The 27579-nt window shown below is 32.7% G+C and overlaps 1 long non-coding RNA gene across 2 annotated transcripts in view; it reads left to right on the forward strand.

Annotated features, from left to right (window-relative positions):
- The window catches only part of LOC116531495, a 130085-nt gene that overhangs the window by 58776 nt on the left and 43730 nt on the right, over nt 1-27579 (forward strand). The window contains exon 1 of one of the 2 annotated variants that reach the window (XR_004260454.1): nt 20507-20914. The exons of the other annotated variant lie outside the window; for it this stretch is intronic. This is a non-coding gene — a long non-coding RNA (uncharacterized LOC116531495). Of the gene's footprint in view, nt 1-20506; nt 20915-27579 lie in introns of those variants that run through there. 2 annotated transcript variants of the gene reach the window in all.

The following is a 27579-nucleotide window of genomic DNA, read 5'->3' on the forward strand; positions in this document are numbered from 1 at the left end:
AAAAATCTCTGCACCCTCTAGCAGATAATGAAAGCAAATGTTTCACTTTAGAAGATTTTTTTGCTCATAGGAAGTCCTATCTGTCATCACAATGCCAACAGTGTATGTTCATGGACATTTAAATTAATTAATCTAAAAAAAAAAAATGCTCATCATCACTGGTAATTAGAGAAATGCAAATCAAAACTATATTGAGATACCATCTCACGCCAGTTAGAATGGCGATCATTAAAAAATCTGGAGACAACAGATGCTGGAGAGGATGTGGAGAAATAGGAACACTTTTACACTGTTGGTGGGAGTGTAAATTAGTTCAACCATTGCAGAAGACAGTGTGGCGATTCCTTAAGGACCTAGAAATAGAAATTCCATTTGACCCAGCAATCCCATTACTGGGCATATATCTAAAGGATTATAAATCATTCTACTTTAAGGACACATGCAGACAAATGTTCATTGCAGCACTGTTTACAATAGCAAAGACCCTGGAACCAACCCAAATGCCCATCGATGATATACTGGACAGGGAAAATGTGGTACATATACACCATAGAATATTATGCAGCCATCAAAAACGATGAGTTTGTGTCCTTTGTAGGGTCATGGATGAACCTGGAAACCATCATTCTCAGCAAACTGACACAAGAGCAGAAAAACACCGCATGTTCTCACTCATAGGTGGGTGTTGAACAATGAGAATACATAGACACAGGGAGGGGAGCACTACACACTGTGGTCTGTTGGGGGGAAATTGGGGAGGAATGGGGGGGTGGAGAGGTGGGGAGAGATAGCATGGGGAGAAATGCCAGATACAGGTGAAGGGGAGGAAGGCAGCAAATCACACTGCCATGTGTGTACCTATGCAACAATCTTGCATGTTCTTCACATGTACCCCAAAACCTAAAATACAATTTAAAAAAATATATAACAACACAGTTATTTATTGGTTTCAATAGTATCTACATCCTCATAAAACCTATACATTTCAGAAAGAAAAAAAAAATTGGTTCTATTCACACTTCTAGAAAGTGAAAGGTAGAAATTAAAACCGAGATCTGACTGGCCTGAACTCTGAGCAGTTGACAGATAGTACTTCGTGAAAAGTAAGTAATTTGCTACTTTCATTTGTTTCTCAAGAGTGGAAAGTCCTTCATTGGCTCATGCTAAATGGGTGTGAAAAATGCTTGGCTGTGTCTTCTGGAACAGGTTCTTGGGATGTGGCAGAAACTGGCTAGATTTTAATTATATCTCTTTATTATTCTTGGGCAAAATGCTAGATGACTTGTCCTAATAAATAAGGCACTGTGCTTGTCCTAATAAATAAGGCACTGTGTAGAGATTCTAGCCAGTAGAATATGAGCAAAATTTGAGTTGTGAAAAGGCAAACTTTAATATTTATTTGAAATAAAATTGAAATATTTATATTTTCAAAATGCAGGAATATGAGTATATCCATGTATGTTAATCTCTATATGAGACTACTTCCAAATATACATTGCTCAAAGCCCCTCAAGTAAATATAATAGATGCATTATTGTTTTATTTTCAGTCAATTTTCTCCAAACACTTTGCCCAAATTTCGTAAAAATTTATCCTCAGTTTCAGGTGCTATTGAGAATGATTGTCTGCCATTCATGGCTCTACACTATAGTTAATTTTAAATGCTTTTTTAAAAAATTAACCCATCCCAAACATACCTTCCAAATGTCTATGAGACAACCTATTTGTTCTCCTGTTATATAGTAAGTCTGTAAGAAACTAAGTAGATATGAAGTAAAGCATTATATACTTTTAAATTGTTCACTTATTGTAATAGAAGTATTTTAGTTTTTGAAAATTCAGGTAAACAGCACATTAAATTAACTAAATTATTTAACAAATTAAAAGTCTTTGTTTTTTGTCTACCAAAATGAGGGAGTTGTGTTTTGTGCCTTCATGGGTCTTGCATTGGAAAGATAAACTGAAGTAAGGCACTGTGCAATGTAACTTTCACACCAGTGAAAATTGAGTCTCAAATGACAATTTTGAGTGATTTCTCAAAGAGATAAAAAAACAGCCTTAGGTGATATTGTATGGGGGACGCTTTGTGATTTTCACCTTTGAGAGTCATGGAAAGAAAAAGATGTTCAGTAACTAAACCATAATGGAATGATGAAAAAAGTCACTACTTTTATAGGCCAATAAGACGTTATCATTGGGAGATTTTTGTTTCTAACTTACAAACTTGGTCTCCCTAAGTAGAATAAAATGGTTATGCTGACTTTAATAAAGTTTCCACTACAAATAAGTGTGAGAATTGAGAAGTAGAAAGGCGTTAAGTGCCCTCACCCCTTCTGAAATATCAGCTGTAAGGGGTAGGAACAATTGAAGAGGAAGCTTGCGTCAGATGTAATGAGAAAGAACAAGGAGACTCACTAAAGAGGGTGCAGCTATAAGGGATATTCGTAATATGCATCCTCCTTGTTTCGATACCAAAATAAAACTCTATTTGATTATTTTCTGTTTATACAATTAATCACCATCTTTTAAAAATATATTTTCTCGTATCCATAGTTTTCATTCTGAATATTTTTTTAACATTTATTTTAGGTTGAGGGATACATGTGAAGATTTGTTACACAGGTAAACTTATGTCCCTGGGGTTTGTTGTACAAATGATTTTGTCACCGAAGAATTAAGCCTAGTATCCAGTATTGCTTTTCTTCAGCTCTCCCTCCTCCCACCATCCACAATACTTTTTGTGGGAACATGGATGAAGCTGGGGGCTATTATCCTCAGCAAACAAACACAGGAATTAAAAACAAAATACAGCACATTCCCACTTGGGAGCTAAATGACGAGAAATCCTGAACACAGGGAAATGACAGACAATGAGGTGTACTTGAAGGTGGAGGGTGGGAGGAAGGAGAGCTGAAGAAAAGAAATACTGGATACTGGGCTTTAATTCCTGGGTGACAAAAATCTATTGAGATAGTCATGTTGCTTTTGTCATTAGTTCTGTTTATATGGTAAATCACATTTTTTGGTTCGTGTATGTTGAATTAACCTTGCATCCTGGAGATGAAGCCTACTTGGTTGTGGTGGATTAGCTTTTTATGTGCTGCCAGATTTGATTTGTAAATATTTTGTTGAGGATTTCTGTATCAATGTTTATCAAGGATATTGGCCTCAAGTGTTTGTGTGTGTGTGTTGTGAATGTGCATGTGTGTGTCTCTCTGTCAGGTTTTGGTATCAGGATGATGCTGGCCTCACATAAGAAGTTGGGGAGGAGTCCCTCCTCCTCATTTTTTTTTGAATAGTTTATGTAGGAAAGGTTACCAGCTCTTCTTTGGGTAGCTGGTAGAATTCATCTGTGAATTCATCAGGTCCTGGGCTTTTCTTGGTTGGTAGGTTATTTATCACTCATTCGATTTCAGAGCTTATTATTGGTATGTTCAGGACATTAATTTCTTCCTTGTTCAGTCTTGGGAGGGTGTATGTGTCCAGGAATTTATCTATCTCTTCTAGGTTTTCTAGTTTGTTTGCATAGAGGTATTCATAGCAGTTTATAATGATTATTTTTATTTCTGTTGGGTCATTGGTAATATTCCCTTCATCATTTCTAAACAATCCTATGCCATCAAGTTATAGCTCAAAAGTGGTCCTTTAGAATGTATTACAGACATACAATCTCCTCCATTCTTAATTCTTTGTACCTAGAAGCCTCTTCCTATCCTAATTGCCTAATATTGAGAACTGGAATCTATGCTACTCAGGGCACAGTGAGTAGTGGGAAAAGCTGTTTCCTACAATCCTAACTGATCTCCTCCTGAGGGCTGACTAAAGTGGCTTTAATGTTCCCTTCAGCTTGACTAAATTTGAACAGATTTCTCTCCCTGACTCTAGGCCTCTAACTAACCTTATGTTAGAGGATTTACTTAAAAAGAAAATGTAAGTTTTTTCTCAGTCTCTTTGAAATGTAAAGCTTTCTCAAACACCCTTGCTAGTTTTATGACTCAGTGAGGTCTTTTTCAATGACCTGGAAGCCATCTCTTTGAAATGTAATCAGTAAGAAAGATAACACCCTTATCTGCCAGTCTCCCCAGAAGGATAGGAACCTAATTGTAGGGGGTGGGTGGTTCCTGGCTCCAAGTTGTAAAATTACCTTCTGCCATTAAGATAGGAGAAAGTTTCCATCTCTTTTAGGTAAAACCAATTAGCAAACACTTGGCTTCTCACCTCAGCCTTTCAAACTTTTCCCATCCTGAGTTTTATTTATTTATTTTTATTTATTTATTTTTTTTTTTGAGGCAGAGTTTCACTCGTTGCCCAAGCTGGAGTGCAATGGCCCAATCTAGGCTCACCACAATCTCCACCTCCTGGGTTCAAGTGATTCTCCTGCTTCAGCCTCCCGAGTAGCTGGGATTACAGGCATATGCCATCATGTCCCACTAATTTTGTATCTTTTAGTAGAGACAGGGTTTCACCATGTTGGTAAGGCTGGTCTCGAGTTCCTGACCTCAGGTCCCACCCTTAAATTTAGCAGATTGGAGTTTAGATTTCAGTTCTGGCCTCCTCACCCTATAGCAAGGCACTTAAATAAAGTCTTCTTTGCCTATGTAATTTTGTCCATTGTAATTGTGCAGGTCCTTCCACTGAAGAAGAACCTGGAGTTGGCTGGAATTTGTTTCAGGGAATTTGGACCTGTTCATCTTCACGGATGATGATGGGGATTACTAGTGACACAAACCACAGTTATTAAAGAACAATTCTGTGAAAACTGTTAATATATGTCCTTACTGAACCAGAACTTAGCAGCTGGTATTCAAGTTCCTCAGACAATTTTGTAGTCAGTAGCCTTCAAAAGGAACTGCTTCAGTAGCAATCATAAAGTATAGAATAAATGATGTATCTTGACAAAATAATTTTTCCCTGTAATAATGAAGGATATAAAAGTATTTTACCCCCAAATATTTCTCTGACATATTTTGAAGTGGCTGCCACAGGGCTAGCACACTAAGGTGGCTCTGCAAAGCTATCTTTTGTGGGGAAATTTGCATTAATAGAGAATCTCCATTAATGCAACCAGGCCTTCCCTTTCTAGGCCTTTCCAGGATATAGGAGAGATCTACTGAGAATCTGATACCTTTAAAGGTATGAAAAGAGATGTTTACCATCTATTCTCTCTGACAGCTGCTATCTGTGAGGCTTCATCTACATATCAAGGCCAACTTTGCTAGGCAATCTTCTTCCTTTCTCCACCTTATAATCTGTCTTGCCACTGAAATCTGATTTACCAACATAAGCTATTTTGGGCCATGCTCTGAGCCTGCATTCTTTCTATAACCTCAAGGCACTATATAAGCTTCTGAGCATCAGTGGGTCTTTGGAGCTTCATTCCGAAGGCTCCCATGTATGCATGTGAAATAAACTTGTATGCCTTTTTTCCTGTTAATCAATCTGACTCACATCAGTGATTTTCAGTGAACCTCCAGGGACTCAAGGGTCTTGTCACTCACGGGTACATCCTAAATTTATGTATTGATTTATTTACTTGTTTATTTATTTATTATGCAAGTAGAACTTGTTCTTTTCTGATTATGTCAGGAGTTATTTTGGTTATTGGTTTGTCTCTCCATTACAGCAGTTTTCTTGTACAATGGCTTATGTTTGTTAACTCAGGCCTGTGGAATTCAGTTCCTTTTAACACTTTCCTGGCATACTGAAACTGGAAAAAAATCAGAATGGCAACATTCTTGGTTTATTCTCTGCACTAATTGTCTAGTATCGAATAACAAATTATCACAAACTTAGTTGCTTTAAACAAATTATGTTTGCCTCACAATTTCTAGTTAGACATCAAGACATAGATTAGGTGGTTCTGCATCTTCATGGTTTTTCACAGATATTGAAATTAAAAGTTGGGCAGAACTGAGGTCTTGTCTGAAATCTAGACTGGGGAAAAATAACTTCCAAGCTTACATGGGTGGTTATTGGCAAAATTGCAGTTCCTCAAGAGCCATTTAAGGGAAGTTACTCATTTTTCTTGGAATGAGGATTTCTGTTTCTAGTGGATGTTGGCTGGAGGCTGTACTCAGATTCTTTCCATGGAGCCTCACCAACATGTAGGCTTACTTCATTAATGACAGCAAGTAAGAGAGTTTGCTAGTAAGACAAAGGTCATTATATTATACAATCCAATCACATAAATGACATCCCTTCACTTTATTGTTTAGGAGAGCTAGAGAATTAAGCAGGACATGGATACCAGGAGGCCAGGCTATCTGGGGGCAATCTTAAAAGCTTTCTGCTATAGATCCAGTGGTAGGTGGTACGGCATTAGAGGTTTCCTTTTGGTTTCTAACACAATATATTCTATTTCCTGGTCACATCCGTCAAGTTACAATGTGATCAAAAGGTAAACTTCAGAATGCAGATGATTAAAATATTATTTATCAGACACAGGAGAGTTATCAGAGATTGCAATCTCATATTTTTCAAATTGTGATCAGTGAAGTTATAGAACTTCCCTGATACAAAGGGCTGATATTTGTTTCTATGATGGGTGAAACAATAAATCAATTATAATCCATTGAGATACCTTGATAAAAGTTATTATGATCTGGAGAAAATAATTCAAAAGAGAAGCTCATGAGTACTTCTTAAAGTAATGCCATTGTTTTCTAAAGTACCTTTAATATCTGATACTGAGTATTTAGTTTCTTTGTCATAATTTTGATAATATTGCTTAATTCATAGAGTTGTTGTAAGGAGAAAAGTAATATAAAATATTAAATTTGAAATACTACTACCATCATTAGCCATCAATTTTTTTTTTTATTTTTTTTTTTGGTGGAGGATAGAAGGTTGGTGTGGGGATAAAAATAGGCAATCTTATTTTAAAATGTTGGTATTTATCTTTGAGTCATCTATCCTTATTAGCAACATGATTTGTAGAAACTTAAGTAGTCTAATATTAAGGCAAAGTAGAGATTATATTTACTTAAGCAAGCAGGATTTCAAAGTAGTTTAAAATGTGAAGTCCAACTGCTCATGTTTAAATGTTGGTTTCACTACTTATTCACCCCATAGCACTATCATTAAAGGCTTTTTTACATAACAGAGATAATAATAGTTTTTACTTTATACACACACACACACACACATATACATACATATATATGTATATAGATAGATAGATATCATTTTAACATTAAGTACTGTAATGTATGTAAAGTGATTAGCCCCAATATTTGGTACATAGTGAGTCCTCGGCTGATATTAATTACTATCATTATCATTAGTAGTCTTATGATAGTAATTTCCCAGATCCAAGACTATGGTTTACATTTCTTCTATATCAGTATCTTCCAGTCTTAGCACAATGTCGTAAAGTACAAAGTGGTATGGGATCATTGACAAAAATCAGAAAAGCAAAAATGGGAAATAAAAAGTATGTTACAAGAAGGAATATGCACACAAAGGACATAAAAGATGACAGAATTTGGCTGGGATGAGTTGAATAGCAAGCTGTTTGGGGTCTCTTCATTTACCTTGCCAGTCTACTTTCTTTTCCCCACCATAACTCTGGACCCTGCTATTTATCTCATATCTCCATATATTTATCTGTCCTCCTTCCATACGGTGTGAATATAATAGATTCTAGTCTCATTCATAATATTCAGAATCAATGCAAATGAAAATCAAAGCAAATCATATTCTGTATCTCTAATTAGCATATTATTATGGTATCAATGGTGTTGAAAGCAGGAAATGTCATATGGAAATGTTGAAATGCTCTGTTCTTGTCATGGGCAAAAGGTTTTACATGAACCAGACTTTATTTTTTGTGTTTTGTTTTTCAGTGGGTTTAGTAAACTTGATAAAGCCATTTTGTTATTTCCCTCTGCTGCAAGTTAAAGCTTCTCAGGATGAGCAGAGTGTCTGATTCCTTAAGCTTCTGCATCTACAATGCCCAGAGCATTATGATCAATTTACCACTAAGTTGTCACTGAATCAATTAGTTGAGATCGGATGCATTCAGGATGGTATAGCTGTAGACGGAAACAATTAGGAATGTTTAGCCACAGATTTTCACCACACTTGTAGATACATTTTTAGGCAACTGGACATTAGGATGTTTTGCCCTGAAGTCTTCCCTTCCCCTCCCTTATCACTTCAAGCCATTTAAAACACTCTAATATTTAAAAACATATTCCCTCTCACAGAGACTCCATGCTGTTCGGCATTATTCCTTTTATAATCTTTTTAAAAAGTATATTTCCTCTTTCCTGTCCCCATGCCACATCTGTGGCCAGGTTGTGTTGTAAATGAGGTATGTGTTTGAAGGGATAGGAAAGAGAATTGTGACTCCCCGCTGAATGGACTTTTTACCTGCTGCTCTTCTGATTATGTGTGCTAGGATGAGGCAGCTCTTAAAAAGTTGTAAGATTAAGGTTGCTCAGAGGGAGACTGAACTGGGTACCAAGAGAACACAGGGGAGAATCGATGAATTACTTGCTGTACTTACCTCACCTCAGCAGCATATTTAGAAATTCCTGTATTTGCAAATTTATTGTATCTGGCACTTCTCCCTCTGCATCTATCATAAGCAGAGAGAAAAGCCAACTAAGATTCTTGATCCTAGAGCTAGTGTTTTCTTTATAGGCTTTCTATGATATGTTTGTTGACAGCTTCCTGTTGTGCAATTTCCTTTCACTCCACAGATTTTTCTCAGATCAAATCCAAGGTTGCTATTCTGAAAGGGGAAAAAATGTTTTAAGGAAAATGAAACATTCCTTTACTGACCCCATTCCATGTTTGATAGTAAAGCATTAAAAAGACTGGGTGAGGCTGCTATTTAGGGAAGGGAGAAGGCAGTAAACAGTACCAGGTGGACTTAGGTCACCTAAAGTAGACAGACATTGTATTGGAGAGAGAGTCTCTGGCAACAGCCACCATAACATAAATTGCAAATCAAAGCATTAACCACCACTCTGCCTGCAAACATCATACAAGTCCATCTTTTTTTCCTTTCATTATTTCCACTATGTATCTACCACAGAGCTAAGCATCCACTCCATAACTCTAGGTCCATTTCACTCCTGTTCTTTATGTGACTTCTACATGGCATCCATATTACACTTCTTAAAGGTCACTTCTGGTCATCACATTCATTCTATGAAACACAAATGTTCAAAAAAATTATATTGTCTAAAAAACTGTCTGAACTCACTGGATTGAAGTCCCTAATCCAAACCAACACACCCCTTACTTCTCTCCTTGCTACTTCTTCCTCTCTGCTTTCTGTTTCCTCTCTTGCTCTTTTCTTTTTAGCTTTCTCTGTCTTTATGTTGCTCTCTATTCAAGACTTAAAATACACTCTTTTAGTTTTCATATATATTTATCTACTTGGCCACATAATAATATTATGAGATAGATACGATTTTAGTCCCATTTTAGAAATCAAGGAAATGGATGTTCAACAAGTTTAAGTGCTTTGTTTAAAATGATTCAAATCTATAAAGTGGTAAAGCTTCAACTAGTATTTTCATTACTTATTTTTAAATGTACCCTTTAGAACTATTAAATTAAATTTAAAGATATCATATATATCTACTCGGATATATACTAATTACATCCTACTATAGGAGAGTAGATAAACTACTGTAGGATAGTGGTAGTAGATATACTATCCAAGTACATCTTCTTGGGCATATATGATATCTGTGAAATGTAAAGTAGAGTCCAATTTATTCTTGACAGGTAGTTGGATATGTGTCTCAATTTTAAGGGAAATGTTTGGGCTACAAATATAATCTTTGGAGCCAGTCATAAAACAAGATGAGATCAACTATGAATTACCATTGACAGAAAATGAAGAGATGAAATAACAGGCAATATCGCTTTGGTGTCAGAATGTTGCTTTTGAATCCTAGCTCTATTTGTAACCATTAGTTACCATTACAAATAGTAATCTTAGAAAATATGCTTATTACTTTAAACATTAGGTTGTGAGATGCAGTGCATTTTAGTTTTTAAGAATATAAAATTCCAGCTTTGCCACTGTGTAAAAGTGAGCAAATTATTTAAATTAGCAGAGTATCAGTTTTCTCATCTGGAAAAGACAAATAATTATATCTACTTCAGATGGTTGTTTTGAAGTTTTACATAAATTAACATTTGAAAAAATACTTAGCATATTTATGGCATCTAGTAAGACTCTTATATGTTTTGCTGTTTAATTTTTCTCTTGCTTAAAATGTAGTTGGTAATATCATCTGCCCCATATTCTGCTTTTGGCACATTGTAATTTTACATATAGGGTACAATTTGATGCATATATATGTTGTATAACAATTAAATCAAGGTAAATACATTTATCAGCTCCTGCATTTAACTTTTTTTTTTTGTTTTTTTGAGACTGAATTTTGCTCTTGTTGCCCAGGCTGAGTGTAATGGCATGATCTGAATTCACTGCAACCTCTGCCTACCAGGTTCAAGCAATTATCCCGCCTCAGCCTCCCAAGTAGCTGGGATTACAGGTGCATGCCCCCACACCCAGCTAATTTTGTATTTTTAGTAGAGATGGGGTTTCTCCATGTTGGTCAGGCTGGTCTTGAACTACCAACCTCAGGTGATCCACCCACCTCGACTTCCCAAAGTGCTGGGATTACAGGCATCAGCCACCATGCCCAGCCCATTTATCATTTTTCTGTGTGTGAGGAAAACATTCAGAACTTCTCTTCTAGCTATTTTGTAATATGTAAAACTTTGCTGTTAACCCTAGTCACTCTACTGTGAAATTGAAAACCAGAAATTATTCCTCCTATTTAATTGTAACTTCGTACCTGTTGACCACCCTCTCCCTATCCTCTCTTCTAAACCCTCACCCCAGCACGGTTCTACTCTACTTTGACTATATAATTTTTTAAAACAAATTCCACATAGGAGTGAGGTCATATGGTATTTGTCTTCTATGTATGGCCAATTTTAATTAATGTACTCCAGTTTCATCCATGTTGTTACAAATGATAGGATTTTTTTAAAATTTCTATGGCTGAATGGTAATCCATTGTGTACGTTTACCACATTTTATTTTTCTATACATCTGTTGAACAATTTGATTGATTCTGTATCTGACTATTGTGACTAGTGTTGAAATAAATATGGGCATGCAGGTATCTTTTTGACATATTGATTTCATTGTTTTGGATATATACCCAGTAGTGAGATTGCTGGATCTTGGGAGTATCTCTGTTATCTTTCTCATAATGGTTTCACTAATTGATATTAGTAAATCTAAATATAGAATACCTGTCTACAATGTATAAGTGTTCCCCTTCCTCCACATTATTGTCAACAAGTATTCTTTTGTCTTTCTGTTAATATCCATTCTATTTGGAAAAAAGTGGTACTTCATTGTGGCTTTGATTTGTATTTCCCCAGAAGAAAATGGTATTTCACTATGATTTTAATTTGCATTTCCCTGATGATTAGTGATATTGAGAACTTTTATATGCTTTTGGGCCATTTTACCCCATATTTTAATGATTAAATGAGGTAAAGCTCATACATAGAATAAATATTAACTATCATTTATAAAATCTTGCATATCCCAGTGATTATACTGTGCATAATAGATTCATTATTATTACATTCTTTTACATAAACAAACATAACTTTAGTTCTGTGCAGATGGCTATTTAGTTCTTCTGGTCTTGAAATTTACCCTTTTGATTACTCTTGAGAGGCATATATAAGTGGTGCAGACACAGAGCTGTCTGTGAACATTTTAAATATCACTTTACCTTGCTATAGACTTGAGTCTATGTTCATTTTCTTGATTCTTTCAGCGGAATCATTTCAGATATTGGAATTCTGTTTTTTTCTGGTTGATGCATAATTTATTGCAAGTGTCCAAAATATTAAATTTAAAGGACTTGAGACCTTCTCCTTTTCTTTACTTTTCAAAAATATATCTAATATTTCCTTTAATTAATATTTTATGTTGTTCAAGAATAAGGGATCTTTGATACTAGTTTAGGTTTGGTTCCATTAAATGCCATATCTTAGTCTTAAATTTGATAGTTAAAGTCTTTTTCTGGCTAGGCTCAGTGACTCACGCCTGTAATCCCAGCACTTTGGGAGGTCGAGGCGGGTAGATCACGAGGTCAGGAGTTCAAGACCAGCCTGGGCAACATGGTGAAATCCTGTCTCTACTAAAAATATAAAAATTAGCTGGATGTGGTGGCATGGGCCTGTAGTCCCAGCTACTCGGGAGGCTGAGGCTAGAGAATCACTTGAACCTGGGAGGCAGAGGTTGTAGTGAGCCAAGATCACGCAACTGCACTCCAGCCTGGGGGACAGAGACATTCTATCTCAAACAAACAAACAAACAAACAAAAAACCTTTTTTTTTCAAATTGGATAAATGTTTAAGTTGTAAATAACTTGGATAGTTTTTGTTAGCCTTCAATAAGTGTTATCAGTGCCTTTACAGTGGGTGTAGGCTTTTTTTATGCAAAATCATTTTTACTGCAAGGATTTTTTAAATTCAAACTGTGATTAAAGCTCTTAGCCTTAATGGCTCTTTTTGGTCTCACGATCAGAAAACAATATTACTTTACAACTGACAAGGGAAGCTAGTTTAGTTGTCTGGAGATATCTATGAGGATTTCATTGCACCATGCTCATCTAACTGCACATTCTCTAAGTAAAACTCCACAAAATTTGATTATGTTCTTAAATAGACAACATTAAAATAACAGGCTGCCAAGAGATTCCTAGGAGATTTTCAGAGAAACACCTTGAAGTAAACAGCATTATTAAATAGAACAACTTCATGGATTTAGTCCACATACTGCATAATTTCCGAGAAGCTTAAAAACCGTTAGCAATACTAGACTTCCCTAGGTATGATTATCAGTTTAGGGATTACAACAGGATGGACATGGGAAGCCAAAGGGAAACTGAGAATATTGGCATGCTGAAGAAGAGACAACAGTGATGGTTGCTTTGGTCTGATTCTAGGTCTTTCATGGTAGAGTGAAGGAGCACATCTAGTTCTGCAAATCTGCCAAGATTTTCAAGAAACAGAATAACTGTTGAATTCAAGACACAGCTCTTACTTGTGTGAAATGGTGTCACAGTATGACACAGAGGGAGTTAGAAAAAAGAAATTTGATTTGTTGCTCAAGGCATCATATCTAAAATTTCTTCCCCAAAACCAGCTTTTGAAAATTAGAGAACAAATAGAATGTGAAAGATAATAATAAGACATCAGAAATGTTGGAAAGAGGTGAGGGGTTTAGAATATTGGCAAGTTAAGTTGTATAGGTACAAATGAATTCTCTTGATGGCAGTATGTGGAGACATGAGGAGGTGTGATGGAAAAAAACCCACACATAAACATAGAGGAAGGAAGCCTGTGTTCTAATTTTAACTCTATCTTTAAGCTAGCCGTGTAACACATTTCAACTTGTTTTCCACAGTAGCCTATTTAAGAATCAAGATGATGATTCAAAGTGGTTCCAACTGTGTTCTTTGGACTTTAAGGGTTATAGGATATGCTTTTGAGGTCTTAGAATATGGGAGATTGAGGATGGAGTTGTGACAAATTTCTGTTAGTGGAGCCTAGGGTCACCAATGTGATTTTAACTAGAAAAGTTCATTTTCATTTTTTCTTTTACTTTTTTCCCCTTTGCATTAGGATAGGTGATCTGAGGATACCTGGGGCTCTTAGATGATGAACTTCTATGTTGCAGCGACTGATAAAATGATAAAAATCAGTTTTCAATAAAATAGTTTTCACAATATTATTACAAATTAGAAAATGATCTAAATATTTTACAAAGAAAATATGGTATAAATTATCAAAGATAATTAAATATTTCTGCAGCATAAATGTTATACACAGTGATATGTTAATATCTAGTAATAGAACTGATAAATGTAGTATAGCTGAGCCAGAAATAATTTTATGTGTGTTTCAGAAAGACTTAATTGAAAGTTCTCATAAATGTGAATATAATTTTAATATAGATATACTCATTATAGGCATAAGTTAATTTTTATTAGCCAGCTAAAAAATAACAACCATGAATTAAACTTATTTATACTAAGGTAAAAGTATTCTTATTCTATTAACATTGACTGATCTGTTAAAACTGCATATGAATTATAGCATCTGTGGAAGTAAGGAATCTTTTACAACTTGGAAAATGAAGTCATACTACAGAGGAATCCTCAACTATAATCATTTCCTAATAGACCAAAGAAATTCACATTATGAATATAAAGTTAAAACAGATTTATTAATCACTAAGTTTAAACAACTCACATAATAAAAGAATAATTGATTTTTAATATTTTGTTTATACCTTATTAAATATTAAATAAATATTCATAAATATAGCACATAAAATATTAAGAATAGAATAAACATTCTTGTACCAAAACCCAGTTTAACCTTTAAATTTCCCTAAATATCATAAATTTTACCCTTACCTTTAAAGATTACCTTTAAATTCCTCCATGTGGCCTTTGAATCTTACCACCTTCTCTCCTTACTCAAAAAGTAATAATTATCCTCAATTCAATGTTTTATCACTTTGTTTTCTGTATATTTTACCACTCATATTTCATCAATGTAAATCAAAGCATCTATGTAAATACTGCAACTTGCTTTCTTTTGCCTTATGTATTTGAGTTATAAATTGTGAGATATATAATGAAATACAGCTATAATACATTCATTTTAATTATTTTAATAAAATAAGGAAATATTAATTAATAGGTTTTTGGTCTCAAAGCTTCTTTAAACTCTTAAAAATTGTTAGACTCCCAAAGGCTTAGGTAAATTATATCCATTGACATTTACTCTATAAACTTTTCTATGAAAAGTTTATTTTCATAAAAAACACTTATTAAAAACAAGAGCATTGACTTACATTTTTGAAAATATTAAATACATTTCTCAATACACAAGTACCATTTTTTTTGCTGTTAATTTTGATGCTCTGCCATAGAACAAAAAAGAATCCATCTACTACTAGTATTATTGAAAGTATTTTATAAAAATCTAGAGTAACTGCTGTATTTTTTCTAATGTACTTTTTATCTATTGTAATGATTACATGTTTTTTCCTGTTATTCTTTAAATTTCATAATTTAAATCAAAGCATCTATGTATATACCGTAACATGATTTTCTATAAATAAAGAAAAATTTTATTCCTTTCTATATTACTGTACTAGTTTGGTCTATAACTTTCCTTTCTCACAACACTCTCGTTTGATTTTGATAAACATTATGCTATCCAAAATAAATGAGATAAATTTTTTTAAATAATAAATTGTGTATGATTAGAAAGATGATTCTTTTATATTTTGATAGACATTTTCTGTAAAACCAGCTGTGCCTAGTGATGGAAAGATTTCTAACTAATGACACTATATTTATAATTTTTATAGGCTCATATGTATTTTCTATTTCTATTTTGGTAAAGGTAAAATATATTATTTCACTAATTTATCTCCTATGACTTAAAATTTGTGATTACAGAAAACCATTTATTTTGTCACTTTTTCTCCATGACATCCATAGATATTTACATATTTTTATTGCTAGTATTATTTTATTTGCACCTTCTCTCTTTTATTCTTGAATCATCCTCTCATGATACACATCTTACATGTCAGTCATTCAAAGACATACTTTTGTCTTTACCAATGCTGTGTATTTTATATTTGTATTTTGTGTAATTTCATTTAGTTTCATTAAGTTTTGATCTTATGAAGTATCAGTATAATAATTTAGTTCTAAGTGTTTTTATATTTCTTTTATGAATTATTGTTTGATCACTTATTTAACAATATATTTACTAATTTATAAAATATGCATTTTTTTGTTTTAGCTTCTTTTAATTTAATGGAAATGTAAAAGAAGTATAATTTCAATATAGATGCATTCATTATAATATGTAATACTTATTTTTCATAGATGTTCCTTATGTAGTTGAAAGACTACAAGTCATTTTGTTGGTTGTGACAGCTTATTTATACATTGTTGTCATTACTGTTATCAATTTTGCTTAAGCTATTAGTTACTGAGGATTATGAAAGCTTTACGCTATAATGAAAATCTGTCTATTTCTTCTTATATTCATTCAGTTTTTTTCAGAAATATTTTAATTACAAGTTCATAAAGCATAGACATTCATATATGTTACATTTTTCTAATTAATTAAACTTTTCCTCAAACAACTGTTTTATTTCCAGCAATTTTTCTTCACTCCAAATCTTTTATGTCTAATATGATGGTAAGATTATATTTAGATTTAGCAATACTTTATTTAGATTGCTTTTCCTGGAAAATATTTTTCATCATTTAAAAATGTCTGCTTGTGCTTTGAATGACATATAATTGGCTATACTTTCTATTTATGCCTGACAGCCTTTAACTAGAGAATTTAATCCATATATATGTATTATAGTAATTCATAATTGATATCTTTAGCTTACTTCTATTTAATGCTTTCTAAATATCCTACATTTTTTATTTTTCTATCCCTTTTTTCCTCTAACTTTTAAATAAATTATTCTTTTTCTCATTTACTATTTCCTATGCATTTGCAGTTTATATAATTTGTTTCAGTTTTTAATGGTTATCTAATACATTTAACATGCATAATTAGCTATTCAAATTGGAGAAAATCAATTGCTTTTTATCCTCTGACTCCACCAACAAATAAGAAACTTTAAAATGCTTCATCAGATAATATGTCTTCTAACTGATATAGTTAGTTGCTCAACATTTTAGTCCCATATGGTTTTCAGTCAAATGACAAACAATATCACTATCATTATTTTGTAAAGCCCATATTGGCTTAGATTTACTTACTTTTTTTTTTTTTTTCTTTCTTTCCTCTTAATTACTTCTTGTATCCCAGATGTTTTCACTGAAACACATTCTATCTGCATTTTAGAATGTTTAGAATTTCTAAACCTTCTAAATTGTTGTTAGCAACTTCCCTGTTTTTGTTCATTTTGTCTGAAAAGTGTTTACACAGCCTCCATTCTAGAAATACTAGTTTTAATACATTTGTAATTCTAATTCAATAATTATATTTTTATCATTTTAAAAATTATTATTTAACTTTCATAAATTATTATTTTGAAGGTATTATCCCACTGCCTTCTTATTTACAGTGCTGCTACTGAAATCTTGCACTTTCAGTACGTTTTCTTCTTTTTTCTCTGACTCCTTATAGGAACTATCCTTGTCTCAGCTGATGGTAGTCTGAAGTTGAATAGACACAGTGTTATGTGTCTTGGTATGGATTTCTTCTCATATATTCTATTTTTTATTCAGAAGACCTAATATATTGGAAGGTTTATATCTTTCCATTCTTCTGCAAAATACATAGATATCTGTTCAAATATTGTCTTTCTCTTATCCACTGACTCTTCTCCCTTTGGAATTCTAACTGGAAAAATATTGGATCATTATATGCTGTGTTTTATGTGCTTTAATCTCTATGTAAAGTGTCTATATATTTAGTGAATTATGGATAGTTTATCCAGAACTTTTTGTCCAGTTCACTAAGAATTTTTGGACTATTTTTAATTTTCTCAAACTATCTATTATATTTAATTTTAATTATGCATTTCATTTCTGCAAGTTTTATATGCATTTTTCTAAATCTGAAGATTTTACATATCTCAATTCTTAATCCTATTTTAACTCCCCATATACTATCTTTAAATATGTCATATATACACAAACACAGTTATGCAAGTGCACACACACGTACATATATATAATTTTGTGTTTTTAATTGTAATTTCTAAAGTCAGTTGTGGGTCCAATTCTTGTGTTGGAAACCTCATCTTCAATGCAGTAGTCTTGAGAGATGAAACCTTTAGAAGGAGATTTGGCCACGAGGGATCTACCCTCATGAATGAATTAATGACATTGGAGTAGTGGGTTCCAAAGTTTAAAAAATGAGTTCAGATGTCCTCTCTTCTCTCTCTTGAGCTTGTATTCTCTTGCTTTTCTGCTTTCTGCCATCTGATGACAGAGGAGGAAGTCCCACACCAGATGTCAGCACCTTGCTATTAGCTTTCACAGCCTCCAGATCTGTGAGAAATAAATTTATTTTCTTTATAAATTAGCTAGTCTGTGGTTTTCTGTTATAGCAACACAAAGCAGACAGACATAATGTCAACTTGTTTTCTTATGCTTTGTACAGTATATGTGTTTTACACCTGCCTCAAATTTCACCTGGATTTTATAAACAAACAAACAAAAATTAAATGCTCGGGGTCACTGGAGTCTATCAAATGTAATTCAGGTGAATGCCAGTTCTAGTGCCACATATTTCTCTCACTTTTCATTTTTATTTATTTATTTTTCCCTCTAATGTTTCTTTAGTTCCTTGTCAGCTCAATACGCATCAACATTTTAAGAGTTGTTTGTGCATATAAGCAATGCATGTATTTCTTTTGCTCTATTTTACTCATTGATTTAAATTTCACCCATTGCTTTCAGTTGTTCATAGCAGGAGAATCAATCAGAGTATATAATCCACCCCAATATTGAAAATAGGGATCACATTTTATTCTTCTACTGATGATACCTTCTTTTATTACTCTGGTAATCAAGGGAGCAATATCATATTAAGGAGCTTTATTTAGCATATTATAATGACCTTCACAGTGGAAGAATTACCTCTTTAACATAGTACCTAGCACATAGAAAATGTCCAATGAAACATTCCATCTCTATTTAGTAATAAATGGATATATACAGTTTAGAATCAAGTACGAAATAAAATACTTGTATTCATTTCATATATCTTTATAGAATATTCCAGGCACATTTTTTTTAAAGATTTCTTCCAGATTCTGAAGAAAGAAAAAATGTACTATACTGGTAATAATAATGTTAGTAATACTGTAATAATGATAAATGATAATTATCATTTCTTACATTTATACAATATTACAAAAACTGAATGAATTATTTTGCAACACTATCTCATTTTCTTTTTTTCTTCTTTTTTGAGATGGAACTTCACTCTTCTTGCCCAAGTTGGAGTGCAGTGGTGCAGTCTTGGCTCACTGCAACCTGCGCCGCCTGAGGGTTCAAGCAGTTCTCCTGCCTCGGCCTTTGAGTAGCTGGGATTACAGGCAGGTGCCAATGTGCCTGGCTAATTTTTGTATTTTTAGTAGAAATGGGGTTTCACCAAGTTGGTCAGGATGGTCTCCAACTCCTGACCTCAGATAATCTGCCAACCTCGGCCTCCCAAAGTGCTGGGATTACAGGCATAAGCTACTGCACCTAGACTCTCATTTGCTTTTCAAAATAAGCTTAAAAAGTTATTTCTTTTATACTTGTCATTTCTGTCTTAGGAAGCAGGCTTAGAGAAATAATGCCGCTTATCCAAGATCACAAGGGTAAAAAGCGGTAATGCTAAAATGTGAACCAGGATATCTATTCCCAAAGCCTGTGATATTTGTCATATCTAATTTATTCAACCAACCTACCTGTCTAGTTTAAACTGAGAATCTTAGTGAATAGGGAACAATGTAGTGCAACATTCCACAGACATAAATTTTCCATTTTAGTATTACCGTATTTTAATTATTAAAATATATTAGATTTAATATATTAATATATTAAAAATATATTAAAAGGTCTACAAAATTAAAGGTAGCCTAAGCCAGGCTAACTAATCTAGTGAAACTTGCAACCACAGTTTTAGTTGGTGGTTCTTGACAAAAATTTAAAACAGATTTTATCTCCTTTATGAGATAAAGTTGATATCTGAATTTTCAAAGTAGGCTAGATATCCTGTAGGCATAGTTATACTAAATTTTACTGCAAAAAGCTATCACAGCTTTTAAACAATTGTTATGTATTAGGTACTATAGATACATTTTCTAATTTAATCTAATGGAAACCCTATGTATCTATATTGAGTTTCAGAGAAGAAAATTATATTATGGAAGTTTGCTCAGCTAACAGCAAACTAACTGAGTGGTCTTAGGTTCAAATACATTAATTTATAAAGTCTACTTTTCTTTATATATATGAGATAGTATTCTTTTTATAATTGTTTTAAAAATTTAATGTTTATGAGTACTATATACACATATATATATAATATACAAACACACACACACACACACACACATATATATATATATATATGAACTACATGAGATATTTTAATACAGGTGTACAAGGTGTAATGACCATATCAGGGTAAATAGGATATCTGTCATCTTAAACATTTATAATTTATTTGTGTTACAAACATTATAATTATACTCTTTTAGTTATTTAAAAATGTATGATAAATTTTTGTTGACTATAGTCACTCTGTTGTGATATCAAATGCTAGATATTTTGCTTAAAAATCCTTATATTACATTTAACTTTATGGATAGTGTATAAAGGTAGTGACGTGAATACAAATGTTTTTTAAGAGCTACTACATATTATGCGCTATAGAGTTGACCCTTGAACAACACAATGGGTAGGGGTACTGATCCCTTGCACAATAAAAACCCAGCATATACCTTTTGACTCCCCAAAATGTAAACTAATCACCTGCAGGTGACCAGAAGCCTTACTAATAACAGCAACTGTCAATTAACATACATTTTGTGTATTATATACATTTATATTCTATATTCCTACAATAAAATAAGCTAGAGAAAAGAAAACGTTATTAAGAAAAATCATAATACTTAACTATTTATTAAGTGAAAGTAGGTCATCATAAAGGACTTCATCCTTTTCCTCAAATTTATAGACTGAATAGTAGGAGGAGGAGGAAGAGGAGAGTTGGTCTTGCTATCTCAGGAGTGGCTGAGGTGGAAAAAAATCTGAATACAAGTGGACCTGCAAACCTGTGTAGCTCACAGGTAACTACATTTTTGCCTGAATTATATCACTTAAGCCTCACAACTATCTTATGAAATATTTATATTATGCACATTTTATGGACAAGGAAACTGAGGTGCTGACATGTGGCATAATGTTCCAAGGTCATACACATCTGAAAAACCTGCAAAACTGAAATATGAAACTAAATTTGGCCTACAAATTTGAAATATTTCTACTTTAGCATCTTCTAGGCACTCAACAATTTAAATTATTAAGAATCTTAAAATAATTGACAAAATCAATACTCAGCCAAACTAATACAGACATCTAAGTTATCATCAAATGATCTATGTTGTGATGATTTCACATTCCAAATAGTTTTTATTTAGTCACATTGGTATTGTTTATATTAGATTATAAACACTGATGATACAGAAAACGCAATTACATAATTAGTTTTAAAGCAACTACAGTGTACTTCAAGAAGTTAAAAAATTTATCATTGTTTGCTTAATTCTTTTTTGATGCTTCTTTGGCTGACAATATTTTATAATTCAGGTATTTGCTGAAATGTCATTTCCTTAGATCATTGTCTTGACTGCCCTGTCTAATAATTACATATTCAACACTCTAACACATTATTTTATTTTATATATTTCTTTTTTATGAATTTTTAATGAATTATTGATCAATAATTTTTATTTATTTTTGTTTGTTTATTTATCTCCTCCCATTGAATCATAAACTATACAGAACCTCTCTGTTTACCATGGATGGTATCTCTAGAATCTGGAACAATGGACATAGTTTGTAAATTTTTGTAGAATGAATAATGTTTAACAGGATTTATGAAGTCCTTTTGAATCCAGTTTTCTTTAAACAATATTTTAAAAATTGAAGAGAAGAATGTGGTTATATGTATGATGATCTGACTTTGCTTACCACAATGCAATGTCTGATTCATCATCACCATGAGTTTTCCTTTGTATTTCTACTTTTTGATTTTTTTGCCCTATCTTTTTGACTTTCTTTCCCTCTATCTTATTTCCTTTTCTTTTCTCCCATCTACTATGTAGAGAGTAGATTTTTCTGAGTCTGGCTGATTATACTTTTTGCCATTTCTAATGCCTAACAGTCAGTGAATTTTGCAAAAGCGGAAATTAAAACAACAAACTCAGTAGCTCAAGGTCAAATATTAATGCTCATCCATATAGTACACACTAGAGATGCAAATAGGGGTATTGAGTTTTTCTGAGAGTATCAGTGTGGAGCTTTTATTGTTTTGTTATTAGGAAGATAAGTCACTGTGAGATCAACCTACACTTTGCATTCATTTTAATAACTTTTCTTATTGTTGCCCAGAAATGTGCATCAGCATAGATTGTAAACTACTGTTCCCTTAATCTTCCATTCAGGAAATGAGTGTGCCTCAATGAAATATTAATACATTTTCCTTTTAGCTTTAAGTGTGGCCTGTTTTTCCTCTTGATTGCAGTTTAAAACAAGAGTCTGTTTATTAAAACAGAAAGTCACATGCAAGTAGGCACTCTGGTGACTAGTAACATGCCATCATTGAATGTGACATAGTTTTAACTGCTGGAGAAGATATAAAGTAGGATAATAAAACCCAATAAATTATAAAACAATATCAGTGTGTATGCTAAGACAAAGTAAATTTAAGGGCAATTCTGCACATGTTAATTATAAATGTAACCTGATTCCTAAACACCGAGAGGTGCTGTGCACAGATATCTCTACATTGACACAAAAACTGCTTCCTTATATAAATAGATTTCCGCAAAAATAATAGTCTTAAGTTTGCATTTACTAATCATATAGACATTCTCATTAACAGGTAAGATGCTTCCGTTAGCAAACCCTCTATACAGGCAGTTGTTCAATGCTTACAATTCACCAAACTCTTTTAAGGGCAAGTTATAGAGTGACAAACCATGCAAGACTTCTGCCCTCATGGAGATTATCTTTTACAGGGGGGAGAGAGACAGTAAACATGAAAACAAAAGTATAACATTTTCAGCCTGCAGTAAGTGCTTTACAAAATGAGTAGATATGATAGGTGCCATTAGAGATACTTTAATTGGGGCAGTCAGGAAAAGCGATGGTGCAGAGGTTACTTTGAGCTGAGATACAAGTCACACAAAGGCAACTATGCAAAACATCGGAGAACTGCCTCTGTAGTGAAGGGGATAAAAGGTACAAAGACAACGATACTTCAAGACTAGAAAGAAGGCACACATAGGTCTGGAATATATTAATGGAAAAGGGAAAATTAATAAGACATAAACCTGGAGACAAAAGTAGTCACCAGGTTATTTTGAGTTTTGTAGGAAAACTATAAGAAATTTGAATTCATTATAATTTGTAAACCAAGATATTGAAATAAGCGTTTTAATAAAAGGAATAATATTATGCTTCTTTTTAAAAAAAAATATCATGTTGTCATTTGGACAGTGGGTTGAATATGATAAACCTGAAAGTAGAGAGACCAGTTAGGACGTTGTATCTGTTTGGCATATGAAAAATAGTGTTGGTCTGGAATGATGGGAAAAAAAGTGTAAATAATGAAGAGTGGTCAGATTTTTGACTTTTCATTTTTTTGATAAAGCAAACAAGAATTATTGGTGGATGGCATGTGTCAAAGAAGAAAGAAAACACTAGTTTTAAAAAGAAATCAGAATACTTGTATTGACAATTAATAATTGTAAAATATAAAAAATTATAAACCTAAGTAATTTAGTAAGGTTTTTAATTTTGTAAGTGATTTTACATTTTATCATGAAACAATAACAAACTTGAGCATTGAAAAAAACGTCAATGATGAGCATTAATTGAAGGTATGTTAAGAAAAAAGACTAATGAAAGGCTTTTAAAAGTACTTTATCATAGGAGAAAAGAGAAGATATTATCTTATGTAGGAATTTCTACCACATACGTAACAGGACTAATTCACAGATGAAATCACTGTCCTTATGATTCATTAAAAAAAGAATGAATATTCACAGATCCTAATGCTTAATGTTTGTATTTTACATTTCTTTTAAGAATTTAAATATCTGTATGTCTCCAGATCTTCTTGAAATTCACCTAAGTAATTTTTTCTATGCTTGTGCAACCAGTATTGCCTAATTTTCATTTCCATTGAATTGTGATCACAATAATTTACTTTTCTGGCATGAGATAGCATTTTATTTTCCCATTAGTATTTACAAGAGGCATATTTTGATTAAAAATTCACCACTTTGCAGCCTGTCTTCTTTTTAAAATTTGATGTTGTTAATCTGCAATTCTTCCCTGAGGTAATTTTTTATTATCACTACAAACTGATATTCAAATAATTTTTTCTTAAATTATGAAGACATATGGTGTTTTCATAAACGGATTGTTGAAAGTATGTTTATCTTTAATGTACAATAAAACACTTTTTTCTATACCTATTTTATTACTTTGTATGTTTAATTATAATAACAAGATTTGGAACAAATTTATCTGTATAGACCTAGATTCATCTAATTATTTTACATAAAGTATTAACATCTCCATGCTAATGTAATGTCAATTATATAAAAAATAAAGGTAGACTATGAGGTCAAAATCTCAAAACCTTTAGAGTAAAACTGATTTACCTTTGATTTTAGAGCAAAACAATATTTATAGACATTTAAAAAATCAGATTAAGCCAATTATCTTTTCTCATATTTCTGTGTGTTGCATCTGTGATACAGCTTGCTTTTAAATCAGTAAAACAGGAAAAGTAACCCGGCTGGTCTATTATAAAGATAGGTCATAACTGTCCAATTTTCTTGGAAATGCAGTGAGAAGATCTAGAGATAATGTATAACAATAAAGCTTAGCCATTATTAAGTATAATAATTAACCTCAAGCTAGAAAATTGCCCCACAAAGGTTGGGCAAACGTAATGCATGGAGATGTGCTTTCATCAAGTAATTGCCGCAGAGTACTTTTGGAGGAAAAGTTTCGTAAATATAAGAGTGGATGAAATACTGCCTGAACTTCTGTATTGTGAATTATTGTTTTAGAGATATTTACAAACTATGCATCTGACAGAAGCCCAATACAGAATTTACAGAGAACTCAACTCAACAGCAACAAGAAAAACAATCTCATTCAAAAGTAGACACAGGACAATTTTTTTTTCAAAAGGATACCTGTAAATGGCCAACAACCATATGAAAAAATGTGCAACATCACTAATCATCAGAGAAATGTAAATTAAAATCACAATGAGATATCATCTTATACCAGTCAGAATGACTATTGTTAAAAACAGAAAAATGTGACTAATTTTGGCTGGATGTGGAGAAGAAAGAATGCTATACACTGTTGGTGAAAGTGTAAATTAGTGTGAAGATTTCTTAATGAAATAAAAACAACTACCATTCACTCGATCCAGCCATCCCCACTACTGGACATCTACCCAAAGGAAAATAAATCATAATATCAAAAAGATATTTGAGCTCATATATTTATTGCAGCATTATTCACAATAGCAAAGCTATGGAATCAACCTAAGTGTCTATCAATGAATGAATGGATAAATAAAATGTAGTATATATACTTGATGAAATTCTATTCAGCCATAAAAACGATTGAAATTATGTTTTTTGCAGCACCCTGGATGGAACTGGAGGCCACTAAGTGAAATAACTCAGAAACAGAAAGTCAGCCCATTTTCTCACTTTTAAGTGGGAACTAAATAATGTGTGCTTATTATAAACACAGTGTGAAATAACAGACATTGGAGACTAAGAAGGATAGGGAAGTTGAGAAAAAGATAGATAATGAGAAATTACTTTGTGGGTACACTGTACATTTTTGGTTGAGGGATACACTAAAAGCCTAGACTTCACCACTATGAAATATATCCCTGTAACAAAATTGCACTTGTACCCTTTAGATGTATACAAATAAAAAGAAAAAGAGACAAAATCTGCTCCAAAATAGCTACCCCCAAAAAATGTTTATTATGCAAATACTGTGTGCCAAATACTATGCCATGCCTTAGGAACACAGAGGAGGACTTGATGGGAATGCATCTTGCCCTCATGAATTTTACATTCTTGTAGACAAGGAAGAGAAAACATGTATGCAATTAAGAATACAAATTTTGAATATTTCTAGATTGGAATTATAGGGATTAATATTAACTAGAACTACTTTAGATAATTGATCTAGTAACTGCTTTAAATAAATTATATTTAAACTGAGCTTTTCAGTATAAAAGGAGCTAACAGGAACAAATAAAATCTATTCAGGTGAAACTTTTTTTTAGGACTATGAAAGATGAGGGTAAAATTTAAAAAAACAAGTTTTAAAATAGGTAAAAAGTTACATTTGGCCCCAACTACTGTGAGACTGACTTAAAATGATTATTTTAGAAATTAGAATAGCCATAAACTTAGCAAATAATTTAAAATTTATGCAAAACATGTGCAGTCTATGTGTACTATTAACCTTTAGGTAAAAATATATTTACAGTTTTCAGATGAATGTGCTTGGCTGAGGTAGTAAAACTTTTGCCTTTTCAATGAGTTGCTTTGCTCTGGGAGTAAAACATGTTTAGATGACACAGGAATCTGATGTTACCACTTTGTGGCCAATTTGACAAAGGGATCTATTGTGTTATATATTAATTATCCAAACCATTAAAAATATTTCCCTTAGTGTTTCTGGCTATAAAAAGAATATAAAGATTTCAAGCAATAAAAGAAGTATAAAAAAGAGAAAACTATTTTAGAAACATAATTCTATTTTAGAAACAGAATTATTGCTGTTAATACATTCTATACTTTTAAGTCCAATATATACATTCCACAATGTGTGTGAATGATAGCTTATATATTTTCCTATGAATGGGCATTTAGATTTTTAATTGATTCAGCTACTAGTAACTATGCAGCAGTACTCAATATTCTTTTCATGTATTTATTTTTGGTGCATATCAAATTATTTCCTATGATACATTTAAGAATATTAAATATAATATTATTCAATATATGAGAGATGAATACCCCATTTACCACAATGTGATTTTTTATGCATTGCATGCCTGTATCAATCTATCCCATCTCATGTACCCCATAGATGCTACTTTCAGTGGTAAAAACTGTGATTGCTTTTGCACCAACCTTTAGGTTTCAGGTAAATGTGCTTGGCTAAGGTTGTAATATTTTTACTACCTTTTTGGTTTTTGCACCAACCTTAAGGTTCATGCAAAAGTAATACACCTATTAGGTACCCACAAAAATTATTAAAATTTACAAAAACCTAAAACAGTTTATATATTGTAAAATGTCCTTTTAGAAGGATATATTTTTGCCCATTAACCTCTCAACCGGAAGAGATTACTGTATTTTTTTTTTTTATTTTGCCAATATTCGGGAAAATCATGTAGTATTTAGAGCTCTATTTTTTTAAGGGTTCCAATTTCTTTTTTTTAATTATTATTATACCTTAAGTTCTGTGGTACATGTGCAGATATGCAGGTTTGTTACAAAGGTATACACGTGCCATGTGGTTTGCTGCATCTCTCACCTTGTCATCTGCATTAGGTATTTCTCATAATGCTAACCCTCCCCTAGCCCCCCATCCCCCTGCTATTTCTGCCCTAGTCCCCCACCCCTTGACAGGCCCCAGTATATGATGTCCATGTGTTCTCATTGTT

The sequence above is a fragment of the Sapajus apella genome, unplaced genomic scaffold (genome assembly GCF_009761245.1).
Source record: "Sapajus apella isolate SASKATOON/1434 unplaced genomic scaffold, GSC_monkey_1.0 scaffold3, whole genome shotgun sequence".
Classification (NCBI taxonomy): domain Eukaryota; kingdom Metazoa; phylum Chordata; class Mammalia; order Primates; family Cebidae; genus Sapajus; species Sapajus apella.